A 17238-nucleotide genomic window follows, 5' to 3' on the forward strand; every position below is an offset into this window, starting at 1 on the left:
CAAAACAAGATGTATAATGCTCAAACACTAGGGAGGGAAAGGCAAGCGAAAACTGTTAATAGGTTACTTTCAGTGATGCGTTTCACAGTATTGGCATTTATATTGGAAGATGAAAAATGGTATTTCCCCATCCTCATCCAGCCCTTTGCTATGGTCACCGATTCTCCAGTATGCAGTGTGAGCATCAAAAAAGCACCATCTGTAATGCAAAGAGCAGGCATGGGGATCTGAATAAGGTGAAAACGGGCGATCATTTACACATTGGTAATTTAGAAACATTGTGCATACAATTATATAAAACTGAGATCTTGTATGTTGTCCTGCCAGTTTCAACACTCTTCCTTTCTCCTTGGACATCTGTAAAAGTTCTTCTCAGCACCAGGCAGGATGATACAAGAAATGCACACAAACTAGTGGTAAGTTACTCCTGGATAAATGGCTGTGTGCTCTGTTACTCTCAGGGCTGGAGTGGAGAAGCGACCATAGCAAATAATTGTCTGCCTCAAATCTCCATTATGTGCAGTGTTGCAAAGTAAATCCAGAGACTGAGAAGCACGTTTTGACCTTCTTTTTTTATGCCTGAAAAAGTCTGTTGTCGGAGTATCATCCCTGCCATACTATATCAGCCTGGCTCATGGAACAGGATGCTTTCACCAATCTTGTTTTTTTTTTTTAATCACATTTGGGTGCAAGTGAGGAGACCATAAATTTGGAGTGATAAACCCAACTAATTTTGACACAGGCAGTTGATGTCTCCAAAATATGGCAACCAACTTGCCAAACTGTTTCTTCCATACCTGTCTTCTACCCACCTGTCAAGGCCTATCTCTATCTAGACAATCTACTCCTCATCTCCTGCTTGAGGTAGAATTTGAACAGATGCCTGGATACAAATGATGTATGAGAAAGAATTCCAAGACTAAAAATATTTCTTAAAGAGATGAACAATTCTTAAAATAATAAAATGACCCTTTCCTTCAAACATATCCACATGTTTATTCATATCTTCCTCTATGGGACAACTGCAATTTTTAGATCAACATAGGAATGAGAAATAATTCCTGGATTCAGAAAATAATGGTGGGAAGGAGCAGATTGGATTAGAGAAGTTAAGAGACTAGCTTTCTATTTTACCATGGAATATTGTTGGATGGGCTAAGATGAAGATTTTTTTTCAGATTTCTACAAATTTATGTATTAATTTGTTGATAAGAAAGATGATATTTGAAGAATATGCATCCATATCTTCAGCATTTTTTGTATATAATAAACAAGATATTAGAACCGAGAAAATAGGTAGGAGTATGGGTATTTGATATTTCTGAACTCAGTTTGAAGCCTATACTGGAAGATCTGACATTAATAGTCAGTACATTGACTTTATGATTCACAAAGAAAAGTGTAGAAGGAGTATTGGTCCAATGTTTATATTACTTCAGAAGAGCTATATTTATGGTATATTCTGAAATTTCCTTTAATGTCTGTCTAGGCTTGAGATGGAAATACAAGTGTAACCAAATTTCTACCTATTTGGAGCATATTGCCCTGGTGGCATGTTGCTCAATAGGTGAATCCTTAAATTTGAGTAGTAGATCAAATACTGAAGATCCTATACTGAAGATCCTTTATAAGAATAAGCTAATGGGTGTACATGAAAGTGATTTTGATAATCAGAGGAATATTGCACAGTTTGGAATATGGAATAAAAAAGGTAGAGGACTATGGTGCACTGCATCATTGTACCAGATGGTGATTTTCCAGACTTGTATAGTGTTGTAAGAGTGATTACTTGTCAGTAATTCTGTGAGTGAAAAGGCTGCTGGAATAATAGAGTCAGAAACTTTATATATGGGCCACATTTAAAGCACATGCAAAGGATGGGGATGTAAGGGCTGTTATCGTCACATGCAACTATTCTGTAATATTATTTGGTGAAGCACTCGATCCTTGTCAGGTGGTACTTGACCACTCATAAGAACCTAGGAGCAGCAACACTGGATCAGACCAATGGTCCGTCCAGTCTAGCATTCCATTCACACGGTGTCAAATCAGCTGCCCACAGATCCCTCAAGCAGGATGGGTACAAATGTTCTGCCTATCTAAGCTCCTCAGCAGCTGGTGTGCACCATCATACTGCCTCTGTTTATGGAAGAAGCACATCGCCAGCATGGCTCGTAGCCACAGATAGCCTTCTCCTTTGTGAAACTGTCCAATCCCCTTTTAAAACCATCTAAATTTTTGCCCATCACCATTTCCTATGACAGTGAATTGCATAACTGAACTATGTGCTGTGTGAGGAAGTACCTCCTTGTGTCTCTCCTGAATCTCCAGTCTTTCAACTCAGTAAAATTATTTTGCAGGAATGGTAACCAAAACTGTACACAGCATTCTAAGTGTGGTTGCACCAACTGCCTGGAGAGATCCCTTTGGAGCTCCTCACACTCCCTTTTGTTTTCAACCATTCTTCCCCCAATTCCCCCAAAAAGGTCATCAGCAGACTTGCCTACTTCTAATTCCAGATCATTTATGAATAGGTTGAAAAGCTTTGGTTCTATACAGAGTCCTCTGGGACCCCAGTGTTTACATCCCTCCACTGGGAGAAATTACTATTTATTCGCACTCTCTGCTTTCTGTTCTTTATTCAGTTATTGATCCATGAGAGGACCTGTCTGCCATTATTCCATGACTGCTCAGAAATCTTTGGTGAAGACTTTGTCAAAAGCCTTTTGGAAGTCATTTTTTTTAAAAATCCTGCTGCATTGCCCTAACCATATGCTGACTGACATTCCTTAAGAACTCTCATAGGTTAGTGAGATAGGACTTACTTTTGAAGAACCATGCTGATACTTTTTCAGTAGGGATTGTCCCTCTGTGTACTTACAGCTTCTGTCTTTCACAACACTTTCAACCAATTTACCCATCATAGATGTTAAATTAACCACCATGTAAAATCAGGAACAGTTCCAAAAAGGTGAGGGTTTCAGAAATCTTGCCCAATGGCCAACTTTCTGATCACTAAAGATTACATCATTGATCCGTAAAGTTTACCCAGAAACTCAAAGTCCTAGAGGCATCGGACTGGTAACTCTGCCTCTGGCAAAAAATTCCCATCTCCAAAAGATCACACCATTGAACTGCTCCAGGATTTCTAATAGAAACAAATAATCTTTTAATACCCTGAACATCTTTGAGCACTTCATTACATCATGGGGCCTCCTAATGCAGGTTCTGCTGGGGAACAATAACTCTATTAGAAAATGTAACATGGCCAACTAGTACCTGGTAAAGGAAGACCCTTTGGGATAAAACGACATGCCCTGTCCTCAGTCTGAGGGCATGTAATTTATCGCAGGTAATCTACAACAATACTGAATAGAATCAATTTTGCTTCCCAAAAATGTCATAACTGATGAAGGACTTCCAGTCTTCTCAACTGTGAGATGAATGCTTAATTCTCCAGGAAGAGACTGGAACTCTTGCATCAAGCAAAAACACTGGTATGTGTTTGCAGGACCAGAAAACAAGAAGCCATCCAATAATGAACTGTTCTATGAAGTCCAGTCTTGTTTCTCAAGGCTCACTCAAGGAGAGTACTGAATTACTCAAAGGCAGCTCAGGAAATCAAACATCCCATTGGGAGTGCCCTATCAATAAAGAACTGACCTTGAAAGCAGAAGCCTAATAAATCAAAATCATCTGGATGGATGTGGAACATACAGAAGGTAGATTTAATATCAATTTTCCCCATCAGTGCACCCACTGTGCATTTCCAAATCATGGAGAAAGAGGAATCAAAAGACACATAATGCCCTTGCTGTGGTGCTTAGGAATGTAGTCATTTACAGAGTCCCCTTTCGGGAAAATAGGTTATAAATTGGCAAGAAATTGTCTGGTGCCTTCAAGAATGGGAGACCAACAATGTTGATGTTGGTGGGGATACAAGGGGACCCAAGATCAGTCCCACTACAGTCTCTTTGTCTCCATGGCCATTCCACTGGTAGCTCTTGAATTCTTTACTCTCGGGACACACCATACACAAATGTTGGCCCTCACATCCCATACAGTCATGCCTAAATGTACATGGAGGGCAGGAACAATGACCCCTCCCCATGAGCTAAAATCCTAATAGAGCATCTCCTAGTAGTGGCTTGGTTGGAGTCATAAATTGAAGCCACAAATCCTGATCTTCGGTATCCCAAAGAAGCACAGAATCATAAGCCACTCACTTACAAAAGCTCTTGTTGTATGCTAAATATGTACCAGCATCATATTTCATGTATGCATAGAAAATCATACCTATGTACTGGATTACAATGTACCCCTTCTCCAGAAAATTTTGCAGAAGTACACACATAAATCAGAAAACTGAAGGGCCAGTTAGCCACATCCTAGTTACTTGTTTCTTCCTAATGCTATCCTAATCCTTATCAGACCCCTTCTCTTCCTCATTAGCTTCTGCCTCCCTGAACTACAAGGAAAAAGCACCAGATATTCTCCCTAGTCAATGGCAGCAGTGACATCCCAAAGTGCTACAAGTAGCAGCCACTGGAACAGCATTACTTTATTTGCCGTCTTAGGACAATGACTCACTGACTCAGCTGCCACAGCCTTGCTACAGAATGAGATCCTCTGCCAAACAGAGGTGCATGCCTTTGGATAACCAATGGAACTGATTTCTTCTTCTACAACTGAGCAAGCCTCTGGCCCTGAATTCTGGAAAGGCACCAAATGTCCTGTGGGTGGACCTTCCCTTAAACTTATAGAAGTGTGCAGGGCTCCCAGATGAAGGAGACACAATTAAATCCCTACCAGTGTGAAAGATGGCACTGTGACATGAACACCAGAGGTGAAAGCCCTGCTCTCCAGCCTAGCAGTCCAATTTGTCTGAACGAATGGAACTGCTGGGAGATTAACAGGAGCACTGAACAAAAGACCAATGAGGCCCTTGGGAGCATGGGGTCAGCCCTATATCCTAAGAAAGTGGAAGACCTGATTGCCATACTCACTGACACCAGAGCATGGCATGGAGATGACCCCAGGTAGAGACCTACAGGAAAAAAAAACTACCTTAATCATTATTAATAAAAATGATTTTAAAATAATCACATGCAAAGCAGGAATTCCACACATGCTATAGAAATACTGTAACAAACTGAAGAATGCTGAACAGGCCCAAGGTAACCAATAACTAAAATAACACCTCACTTGATAAAATAACCATACTAGCACTTTGCTCCATTGGCCCACCTGACACTTCTCCATCCTCACCAGTGATCTTGTCTTGTGCCAAGGCAAACTTAGCATTTGTAAAGGTCCTCCTATCAAACAAAGTTATTATACATAAATATGAAGGATTTGAAGATATTGCCAACGTCTTTCCAGAAATATAATAGAAAACATAATGGAAAGCATAAATACAGAACGGCACATCTCCAGTGTTCTTGTGGAGCTCTTTTAATATGCAGAAAAGAACAAATATTCCAGTCTGGCCATTCTGAGACTGGAAACTGTGCCATGCAAGTAATTTAAGGCTTAGATTTCTAATACCAGGCCAGAATGGTGCAGTGGTTAAAAGCATAGGACTGGGACTCAGACGATCTGGGTTCTAGTCCCCGCTCAGCCACAGAGCCAACTGGGTAACTTTGGGCCAGTCACAGACTCTCAGCCCAACCTACCTCACAGGGTTGTTGTTGTGGGGATAAGATGGAGGAGGAGAATGATGTAAGCTGCCTTGAGCCTTTTGTAGGAAAAAGGCAGGATATAAATCAAAAAGAAAAAAAATGGTTGCTTAACAGAACAATAGCTGTCTTGCCAAGAACAATCAAGAATAGCTGAATAGTCAACTGCCTCAGACTGGACATAGTACCACCCTTAGTTAGCCTAACAATATAACAATTAAAATCCTAATCAGACCTGCCAAGACCTTGAATGGTTTGATAATGGGATGGAGAAGATTCAAAGGATCTATAGCTTCAGAACAAGAAATTCATCAACTGCTATGTAATCTGTATTTGATCTACCTTAGAACAATTTTCTAAGTACCAACTGGGTCACTACAAATGCCTATGAGCATTATATATAGTATGAAGTGTCATCTGATCAATTTAGAAATAGTTGTGCTGTTTCCCCCAATTCAGTCATGAGGGCAGGAAAACAAGGGAAGAACTGCTAAAAGCTAAAAGGAACACAAATGCAAACCAGCCATTTTGGCTATTCCTGACTATGGTTTCTGCACAGCAACCTTCAAAAAACAGACATTAGAATATTTTGAACATTTATGACAAGAGTTGGGTTTAGCTTCATTTTAGTTTTTACTAGTTCTTCCCTCTTTTTCCTGCACTCATTCTTTCCCAGCAAAAAAGAACACACGTTTTGGGAGAATGTTTCATCAGATCTCAGAAAAGTAAGAATTATCTCAGAAGCTCAGATTATATCTTCTGTGGGGGTTGATTATTTTAAAGCTATTTTGGGTGACACAGGAGAGACATGTGCAGAGCAGAGATTACAGTCTGAAGGATACTTTAGAATGGCCCCTTGTAACAGCTGAAGAAATGTTTCAAAAGTGATTTCTGAGCTAAGTAGGGGTAAAGGTCCAGGCAAAGACATATTGCCACACAAATAATTCAAAGTTAATCCAGACTGCTGAATTCTAGCAAGATTATTCTCTTAGGTTGAATGTTCCAGCACTGTATATCTCATTTTTAACAATGCAACAAAGCAAATCCCAGTAATTGCAGACCTATTATATACAATTTCTGGGATGGATCCAGGTTACCTGAAGAAGCCTCTACTCCTGTATGTACCTACCTAAACATTAAGGTAACTGAGGTCCTCATCCAGCCTCTCAAATGATGCAAGGCAGATTCCACCTTTATAGAAAATGGTCTTCCCCAGAGAGGTTCATTTAGTTCTTACATTTATATTATGAACTTTTTGCCATCAGGTACACACCCATTTTCTTCAAGGCATTTTAAGCTTCAACCTGTCCTGGACAGGGATGGTTGGTCACAGTGGTACAGGTGTTAGTAAAGTCAAGAATGGATTGCTTCAATGTATTCTATGTGCAGCTACCCTTACAGGTGGTTCAGAAGCTGGAACTAATGCAGAATGCAGCAGCTTGGTTGTTGTCAGAAGCTGCCTCCTTTCAGCATAAAGCTCTTGGCTAGGTCAAATTCAATGTTTTGCTACTAAAGCCCAAAACAACTTGAGAAGGAACTTTCTCATTTCTCAGAATGCCCTGTCATAAGGTCATCAGACTGGATGTTTCCAGTGAACCTGTGCTGCAGGAGTCCACCTGAAGTAGAGCCTTCACTGTGGTGCTTTGCTATGGAAGTCCCTTCCTCTAGATTCAAGGCAGGTATCAACACTATGCTGTGTTTGGTGCCTGCAAAAGATATCCATATTTCAATAAGCCTTCCCAGATTGCTGAGTCTCAAAATTTCTATTTCACCCTTTCAATATCTATCTATATATCACTTTATTCCGTATATGATACGATATGCTATATGTATTCTTTTTATCTTTTACTGATCACTGCTCCAGAATCTAGTGCAACTATGGCTGCACTAAGGGGTCCTTCATGGTCAAGTGGAAGATCCCTCATGTTGGATAATATCTACAAAGGGACAGAGGTCAACCACTTTAGGTCCAGCAAAAGTATTGCCCCTCCAGCCAAGCCCACAACCGTGATAGCATTGCCTTCCCCATTTTTGCCTTGGGCAGAAAGGCATACAACTCCATGCTCTCTGCATGGAGAGTGACTATGAGAGGCAAGTTAAACATGTCCTTGCCCCTTTGATATTGCTGATTGAACATAACAAAGATACCATCCCTCATTCTCTCTGATTATAGCTGTAAATAGCAAGGGGATTTTTCTTCCCAGCCAAGGCATGGGATTTGAAAGGATGCCTATTCCTGCATGGCTTGGTCAACCTCAAGGGCCAGAGTAAGCTCATGGAGCAGAGGTTGATCTCTTGAGATCTACATGAAATCAGAGAGAGAGGTTATCTCAGGATTTAGGGTAAGGATTCACAAATATATGGATGATATCTAGCCATAGTTCTCTTTCCTATCTAATTCAAGTGTGGCTGTGGGTGCCCTAAAACAGTGTCTGGGAATAATAACTGGCTAATAAAGTGCAACTCGGATGGAGCTAATGTTGGTAGGTGGTTTTTCCACCCAGGCTTATATTCAACCTATTCTGGAGGAGGTTGCACGCCTGTTCAATATAAGTGTAGAACCTTGTTCTGCTTAGTGGCCATTTTTAATTTCAGAGATCCTTGTGAGGGCCACACTTCTGTTGTGGGTACAGCCAGAAGCAAAAGGGGCAACCCCAAGTCTTCAGCATATACTAGCTTACAGTTCTTATAGTCAGTAACTATGCTTCGAGTGAGGCATATCAATCTTTCAGCATTGTTGGCCTCCAGGGATTGGCCTCCAGGCCTGGAACTCTGCAGTCCTGTTCCAAAGGAACAGCTTCACCTGCTGGAGTTCTTACAGATTCAGCATTGACATTAGAAACCCAAGCAGCCTCTCTGACATGAAGCCACGTATCAGCCTAAGCTGATAATGCTTGAATGAAGATAGTGATGTCAAAATTACCCATGCTCTGATGACCTATTTAGATGGTTGCTTTAACGTATTGTATGCAGGGGTGACCTTGGAAGGACAATGGGACCAAAATAGGACCTCAGAGTTGTTAACTAGGGACCTGAGGTTGTTAAGTAGGGCTGAGCAATTTTATATTACATCGATGCTGTAACAGTGCAATGTTCTGGAGCTCCATTCAAAGAAATTGTTTTGACCTTTAAAATCCTTTGCAACTTGGGATAGGATGCCTGAAAGATTACATTTTCCTATTTACTCCTAAACCTTGGGAACTTTTTCAAAGACTGGGTGCTCCTGCCAAATAAAGTGAAATAGGTGACTATTAAAGAGAGGTCCTTTTCAGAGGTGATACTCCAGTGGGTGTAATGAGGTTGGCCTGATGCCTTCAGTGTGGTCAATTTGGTGGCTTTATATAAATACAGCAAACAAATAGACAAAAATAGCATTGGATTTGAGGTAACAATACATAAATAAGACGAAGTCTATTGCAGCAAATTATTGAACAATGCAAATGAATAATTCCCTTAGAATGTCCAGCCTAAATTCATTTCTTTTCCGTTTTAAATATGCATCGTGAGTGGAATCCATTGATTTGGATCTAAACTATACCAGATGCACTAAGATTTGTCATAATTTTAGTTTTGACAACTTAAGTGCAACTCATTTAGTCTGGATCAAACCCATTAATTTTAAAAACCAATGGGCATTGGGAACTAGAATTTCCTGCCTATCAATTTTACACATCAAATGCTGTGCTTTTTTCCACTCTGTGTCATGTTTCTGTAACAGCCCTGTCGTATCTGTCCATCTGTCCACCACACTTCCCTTCCTACTCAATGCAAATTCCTTTTTTAAATGTTCATATTTCTCCAGCAAATCCTTCCCTCTCGGTTCACTTTTGTGGAGTCCGTGTTACTTGCATCCTGATCTTTATTACTTGGAAGCCCTGTTGATTTCATGGAACTAAACAGGAGTGCATAAGATCTCAGCTTTCATTCCTGAGCCTACTGGGTTGAGCCATGTTAATTTTGTATCCCATACAGTGCCGAGCACACTGCTGGTTCTAAATAAATGTTTAATGAGAAAAGGAAGGAGAAAGGAAACTTCATAGGAAAGAGACATAAAATACTGTGGAGGTCAGATTTTTACTTGGTACAACTCAGCATAATCCTAACAGCTTCTGTACAGTTAGAATGATTTAAATTAAATCATCTAACCACACACAGTACTGTAGCTGCTATTACCTAAATGCCTACAGCTTCATAAAATTAAAACTGTATTATTATACTAATGTAATAACATGAATAAAAAATGAATCTGATCTAATGAATGTGTGATAAAAATTAATCTATTTGTTGCTTGTGCTGTCTTCTTTTCAAATTTTCAAGTTTGGAAAATAAAACAGTTTGGGTTCCATGCTGTTTTACAGTAAGTTTCAGCCCTGTGAGAATTTCACTAACAACTTATAAATGTCCTGTATCCTGAAATTTGTAACAGGAGTGCTGGTCCTTCCCTAACCATTCCAAGGCCGAACACCACCAGCATAATTAAGTTTAGTTTTCTTCATTTTTCCCCTGCTGTTAGAAATAAAATGTGTTGTTCAGCTTTCCAATATGCAATGAAAACTATATGAATACTAATCTATTTTAACCTCAGTGGATTTGCAAGAAAAAGATTGACTTTGATTTTATTAATTGTTTTTCTCAAATAAAACAGTTAATGACGGAGTAGAAGATGCTGCCTTTCACATTCATCTTAAGAATTTCAAATAAAAATCCTGTTTTCATTACTGAAGAAAAGAATAGCAATTGATTCTGCCAGTGTTTAATTGCAACACCTACTGTGTGTCAAAATAATAATTTAAAAAAGGAAAGTAAGTAAAATAATTTTTAAAAACCATCCCGTGGTCCTGTAATGTTCACTAAAGTACTCCTGAACTCTATTTCCTCCACCATTAGCATTATTTGTTTTATTTATTTACAACATTTAATCCCACCTTTTAGCCAAAAAGGATGTATGCTAGCTTACATATATATTTCTTAAGAGAGGCTCTGCCTGCCTCCATTCTAAAAGGAAGATGGACGAGGGAGGGAGCTGATCAAATCCCTGTGAGGTATTGCACATGTAATTTTATTTCTATTACACTCTGTGATCTCCCGGGCTGCCTGAACTTCCCGAACTGAAGAAAAAATCCGTGGAAGAATGATCTTATGGCATCTTTCCCAAAGATTTAATCGAAGGGTGGGAAGCCAAGGATACTATAGATTCCCAGAGAGATGATTGTACAATGAAATGTAGGGCACCTGTACACACTCCTTGGCCACCCTATAAGTAAGAGAACCATAGGAACCCTGAACACTACCCCTAAAAATCCCCCCATAAATTTTTCTTTACTTTTTGAATGCCTGTGTGGTGCTACTTTTGAAAAGTGTCCAGAAATTGCACCTGGTTCAAAATGTGGCGGGTAGGATAATGTTAGGTGCTAGGAATGTGCATGATATGCCTATTTGATTCTGTCTACTAGCTGGTAGTTTGTTGTTGGACTCAGCTCAAGGTATTCTTGTTAAAAGCTAATGCATGCAAAATGACTTGGGAGAGGCTTCTTCCATGTGACTCTGCCTGCTTATTCCTTCTCACCCTTTCAGCTTCCTTAGTCTTCTGATACTAGGTGGGCAGCCATAGGGCCCAGGGTTCCTTCACCCACTCTGTGGAATGCTTTGCAAAAGCACTGTCTGAATGGCAAATGATAAAATGCAATAGCAGCAGCAGCAGTGATGAATACAGAGGTGGGGTAGTTAGGGAAGCCTTGTTTAAATAAAAATGTCTTTGGAAAACACAAGCAATGAAACAGTGTTGGTGCCTGCTTGACATCAACAGGCAGCGAGATCCAGAGAAAGAGCACGAGAATGATAAAAGATCTTCCCTGAGTGGATTGCAAAAGGAACAAGCAGGAGTGTCACATCTGATGACCTCAGGACCAGGCAGGCTGGTAAGGGAAAAGGTCCTCTCCTGGCTTAAGAAGTATCCCCGGTGACTCCTTTTCAGGGTCAGACAGGATGGCGAATGCCCTATCGCTCCCTTCTTCAAGCAAGCAGTTTGCATGATTCACTGTCCCCCGTTTTCCCATCTCTACAACAGCCATCTTAAAAAAAATGTGAGGGCTGGTTGTACTTCTGAGGATATCCTGGCCTCAGCAAAGCCTGAGTTTTCATGTAGACTTTGAAAGAAAAGGAGGGAAAAACAGGTAAAGTGTGTTAATGGTATTTTATTATAGCACGGTGGCGGAATGCTTCAGCACGTAAGGGAAAAAGCAGCTCTTGCTGAAATAATGCACATGATTTATATTTCCTACAATTTAATATGAATCCCATTTTGGGCCACACCACTGACCCTTTCTCCAGGAATGTTAGGCTTCAGTTGTATGCAGACTTGACTGAAAGTAAATCCCACTGGGCCCAGTGAGACTTATTTCTGCATGAACATTTGTAGGATTTCTCTGCAAAAAGCAGGTTGTTTCCTTCCACCTTATCTTACTTTTAACCTTATCCTAATAAATTCCAACATTCTTTCCAGTAGGACATACAGGTGAAAGCTAGTTCAAATGGAAACTCATAAAAATCACTGTCATTATTTTTTGTAATTCATTAATTTCTATTGTAAATCAGAGTCTTCTGTGATCTGCATTAAGATTTCCATGTAAATTTCATGCAAATTAGGACTACATTCCTAAACACCATTTCCTGGGAGTAAGCACCACAGTGTTTGTAGGATCAATTTGAGTTCTTAGGGAAGGTGCAAGCAGGTTGGACTAGGAGGCTTTGAATTCCTTCTGTGGTGTCCCACATTTTGTTGCTGATTCTGTTTGTGAAGAAATACAAAGTCGCCTCTGGGAATGGGTGGTATCTAAGTTTTTCGATCTTTTAAAATAAACAAAAACAAAATGAAGGTGTTGGATCTAGATTTAGTCATGATTAGAGATTCATTAATTTCAATGGGCTTACTCTGTTTGACTAAGGCTGGATCTGGTGTAGAATATGCAGAAGGACCTAAGTAACACTTTAAAAAATGACTTCCATGTTGTGTACAAGCATCCTTACATACTTTATTCTGAGTGGAATGATGTAGAAAGAAGAAATCATAACTAATATCTGTAGTAATAAAATGTAAACATAAGACACAATATTGTGTATGCCTACTTAGAAGTAAACCCAAGTGAGCTCCTTGTGGTTTATTCTCAAATATATGTCTATAGGACTGAAGCCTTAAAATCATTTTGGATATGCCCAGTTTTAATCAACACTTGGAAGTCACCAATTTGCTCAGTCCATTTTAGGTCTCATCCAAGTGAGTACAAAATTAAGGCCTGTCCATGTCCTTAAAGAAGCATTTGATCCATCACAAATTGATTGAATGTGGGCCAGTTTCCACATGCATATTTGTTGCTTGTTGACTGACACTCATGGATGGCTTGCATAGCAGATTAATCAGAATGAACAGAGCTTTCAAATTATCCTATGACAACCCATTTGCAATGCTTTTCACACATTTGGTGGAACATCGCTGTGTGCTGAATTGTTGAGTCTTGAGAGATCCCATGATGGACTCATCTGCGTGAACTACCCCTAAGTCAATGATGCAATGACACCATGACACCTGCCCTGCTTATCCTGATGAGCTATTTATACCGATTCACCTCTCTTTAAGGCACTCATGATATTTCCCAATGGACTTTAGCACTTGCTGTTCAGTTGCAGCAGCTTAAAATGATCCTTTATCTGATAATGATTTTTTTAAATGGCATAATATCCCAAGCTGGCTATGGCCTTGTCCTGCTTTGCTCACAGGAAGATTTAACTTAAACTAAGGCATGCTGTAAGTAACTGGTTCAAGGAACCTGAGCCATTTTGGGACCGTGATGCAGGGAAGACATGTGCTTGAAGCTAATTGGAGTTGTCCTTTCATTGTGAATAGCAGATTCAGAGCAGTCATTCTGATGAAGACTATATTGGGGGCAGACTTAAGAAACCCTGTCCCATATCATAATTCCTATCAAACAAGCCATGCTCATGCACTGACCATGTATCTCTTCAAAAAGCAAGCATGCTAGTGTTATACTCATATGATTAACATCATAGCTACGTTGGTCTTTGGTATTGAAAAAATTATGCTTAGGAGAACAATATTTTTTCAGTCATTTCAAGCAAATTTCGCCTCCCCCTCTCTTCACTCACTTTATATCTTTGTAGTTGAAAACTCTGAAACCAACAGTTTATGTGAATGGATTGCATGTATATTTGCCCTGTCATAATGGAGTCATGTAAATTTTTGTACATACATATATAATGGAGGTACTGTTTATTTCAAGCAAAGTTCATTTATCCATTCCAAAAATAAAAATTGGTCATCCAGTGCCTTTCTGAAACATATAGTATGCTAGTTTAAAAAAAACAAGCAAACCAACGACAAAGATATATGCCTCAAGTTTGATTTCATGCTCCTCTTATGAATGCAAAAAAAAAAAAAAATCTATTTAGAGAACAAGTTTTGGATATGCACGATCTAGAGCAGCCTTCCCTAACCTTGCAGCTTCCAGACCCCTTCTGGACTGCAACACTCATAATTTCTAGTCAATGGTCCTGCTGGATGGCAATTCTGGGAGTTGCGGTCTAAATGCCTCAGAAGGCCACCAGGTTGTGGAAGGCTGATCCACAGAATAGCAAGCACTAGAACTCTCTTTCTGAATGTCCAGATATCTGAAGAACCAGATTACCCCTCTTTCAAACTCTTCCTAAAAACGTTTCCCTTCTGTTTTAGGAAGATTTTTAGCTTAACTCTTGGTCAACGTTTCCAACTAAATACATATTGGGAAGTGTCTAATGGTGCCATTATGCAAACCGACATAGTACTAGTACAACTTGCCAAATCTTTGTGTTGTGCAAGTTGCTTGCACAACGAGTGGCTCAGTTATAATGTGCTACAATTATAATATGCAACTGGTTATACAACAGATTGTGCAATGGTAAATCACAACATCTTGCATAATGGCATGTGCAAACTTTCTTTGGATTCTCCTAATTTGCATGGTTTGGATCCTAGTTTCTCCTAGCATAATGTCATTTGCACTAGTGTAATGACACCGTTGGATACTGCCCTTTAATAGTTCTTCCTGACATTCATCTCTTGCCAGCAGTCTCTCTCTTCTTTCCCCCATCTTTTTTTTCCTTCAACCTCCACTGTTAAAATTTAGATATGTTAGTCTATCAAATGCCATGCACATTGATATAGCCATACATTTTTATTATGCTTGAAAATAAATAATAATTATCCTTACAAAAATATATTTATAAATAAGCTTCCTTACAAGAGGTTCGATAAAACATGGGCCAACATAAGATGCCATTTTTTTTTCTTTAGGTTTTGTTTCTATCCATTTTGTATCACACAATCTGTTGGTGTTACCTGTATAATTTACTATGAGTTGCATTATGCTGCCATTAGAGGGCAGAAAAGAGTAAGTGTGTAGACAGAAAACACACATCTAAACCTATAATCTGCAAAGAAAAGAGCTGAGATTTAGATAACAAAAAAGACATTGTTTTAAATGAGTCATCAGAGATAATAAGCTGAACTATGAATAATGAATCTTGCAAAGTAAAATATTTTACATCTTAGTACAGCTGCCATTTTTCTGAAGGAAGCTGAAACATTTGCTGCTGACATTGGTAAAACAGGACTAGATCCGTAACTCCTCTATCCCAATATAACAAAAAGATATACTTAATTGTGTATTGTGAAAATATTCACAATGTCTGCACATCTAATTATATTAGAATGCCAAACCCGAAATTAAGAATATCCATTGCTGTCATAGAATGGATGCTGATGTTTCCAGTGAGAGGCCAACACATAAATATGACACTAAAAACTACAAAGGATGTATTGTACACAGTGTTTGTTATCAGGTGTGGACAAATTTGGGTGGTCTGGGAGCCAAGTTCTCCCTCCAACACTCTGCTGGGGATTGCACTCCTGCCATCACACCACCTGCATCGGCATTTTTTTAAAATTGTGGTTTGCCACCAAAATTTGGCAGCAAACCCTCAGAGAGACTCAAAAGACCCACATTTAGCTTGAAAACAACATAATGCTTTGCTGCTGAATTTTGGAAGCAAACTGCCTATTTTGTAGGTGCTGTGCAATTGAATATCAGCAATGCAGGGCAGAAGGCTTTGCTACCAAACCCAGTTTGAATACTTGGTGCCTCCTGCATTCTGTAAGGGCAAAAGGAAGAGGCTAGGAATGCCATTTCAGATTTGTTAGTGGAGAGGAGAATGATACTGGTAGCAAGATCACAGCGAGGTTCAAAGGCTGCCCTTGGATCGAGCTAAGATTAAATTGCAAAAAGAAGTGTGTTTTAAGAATATATGTTGTCTCGCAATAAGTGTGTGTGTGTGTGTGTGTGTGTGTGTGTGACTGAAGATTAACCATATGCCACCTGATTTGGATATAGTGGAAAACTATGCTTTGTGCTACACAGAAAGTAAATAATTAAAACTAAGCATGGAAAGGGAATTTTGAACCAGTTCTCTGAAACAGAAGCACTGGTGCTAGGCAATGCTGATTGCATGCAAGAGAAACTGTGTTCATTTGTTTTTTAAAGGAAAAGGAACCCCCCTTTTCTTTAGTCAAATACCTGTATGTAGAATACTTTTAGAAGAGAATAAATCCCTTTAATCTCAGTCTTGCACGAAGGAACTAATTGCTGATGCAAGACTTGGCATTCTTTCACTGCACAAAGTTTGATGTTTCAGATATACCAGAGATGTTGTTATTTTAAACAGGATGTACTTGTGATCAATAAAAAATCTTTAGCAGGGCCTAAAGAAGAACATGTATATACATAAATGCAATTGAAACTGCAACTACATTCCCAAGTTGGGATAGCTGTCTTCCTGGGAAAACACCAAATTTCTTGCATTTCTAAAGGCTGTTTCTGTGTGCAAAACCACAGACCTGGTCCCAAATCCAAACCTAGAGCTACCACCACTTGCTTCCATTCTTTACCTGTTCTATTCTGTCTTTGTCAATATATCTGGAAGCACCTGGAAGCTGCATATCCGATTCAGAGTTTCACATTAACCAGCTGAATGATAGCATGTTTTCTGTATGTTATGGCAGGAGAAAAGGAAAAATTCATATTAGGGGTTATTGGGAAAAGTCAGACAGTAAAACATTTAGTATCTTTATATAAACCTATTGTGTGCATACATTTAGAATACCATGGTTTGGATACTACGATGATTTATGCACATCTATTATTATTTAACATAATTCATACAGTTGCCCTAAAGTCTGAGCTCTTGGGATTTTTTTTTTTTTTTCGAAATCACAATTACAGCTGTAATTCTAAAGTTGGTCAAAGCTGAGGGCTTCTTGATATTGTAAAGTGCGTAAGGCAGTCCTCTATTTGCAGGTGTCCTCTCAGTGATGGGCTTTAAATCAGTCCAATTATGGTTAAAAACTCAAAGGACTACAAGAAAGCAGCCTTGAGTTGCCTGTCAACATTTACCGCTAGAACATCAGACTAAGCAGGCCCACATGCCACCTCGCCAGTGTTGTATTTCTATTTCA

This window comes from Varanus komodoensis, unplaced genomic scaffold (genome assembly GCF_004798865.1).
Source record: "Varanus komodoensis strain SLA01 unplaced genomic scaffold, ASM479886v1 scaffold25, whole genome shotgun sequence".
Classification (NCBI taxonomy): Eukaryota; Metazoa; Chordata; class Lepidosauria; order Squamata; family Varanidae; genus Varanus; species Varanus komodoensis.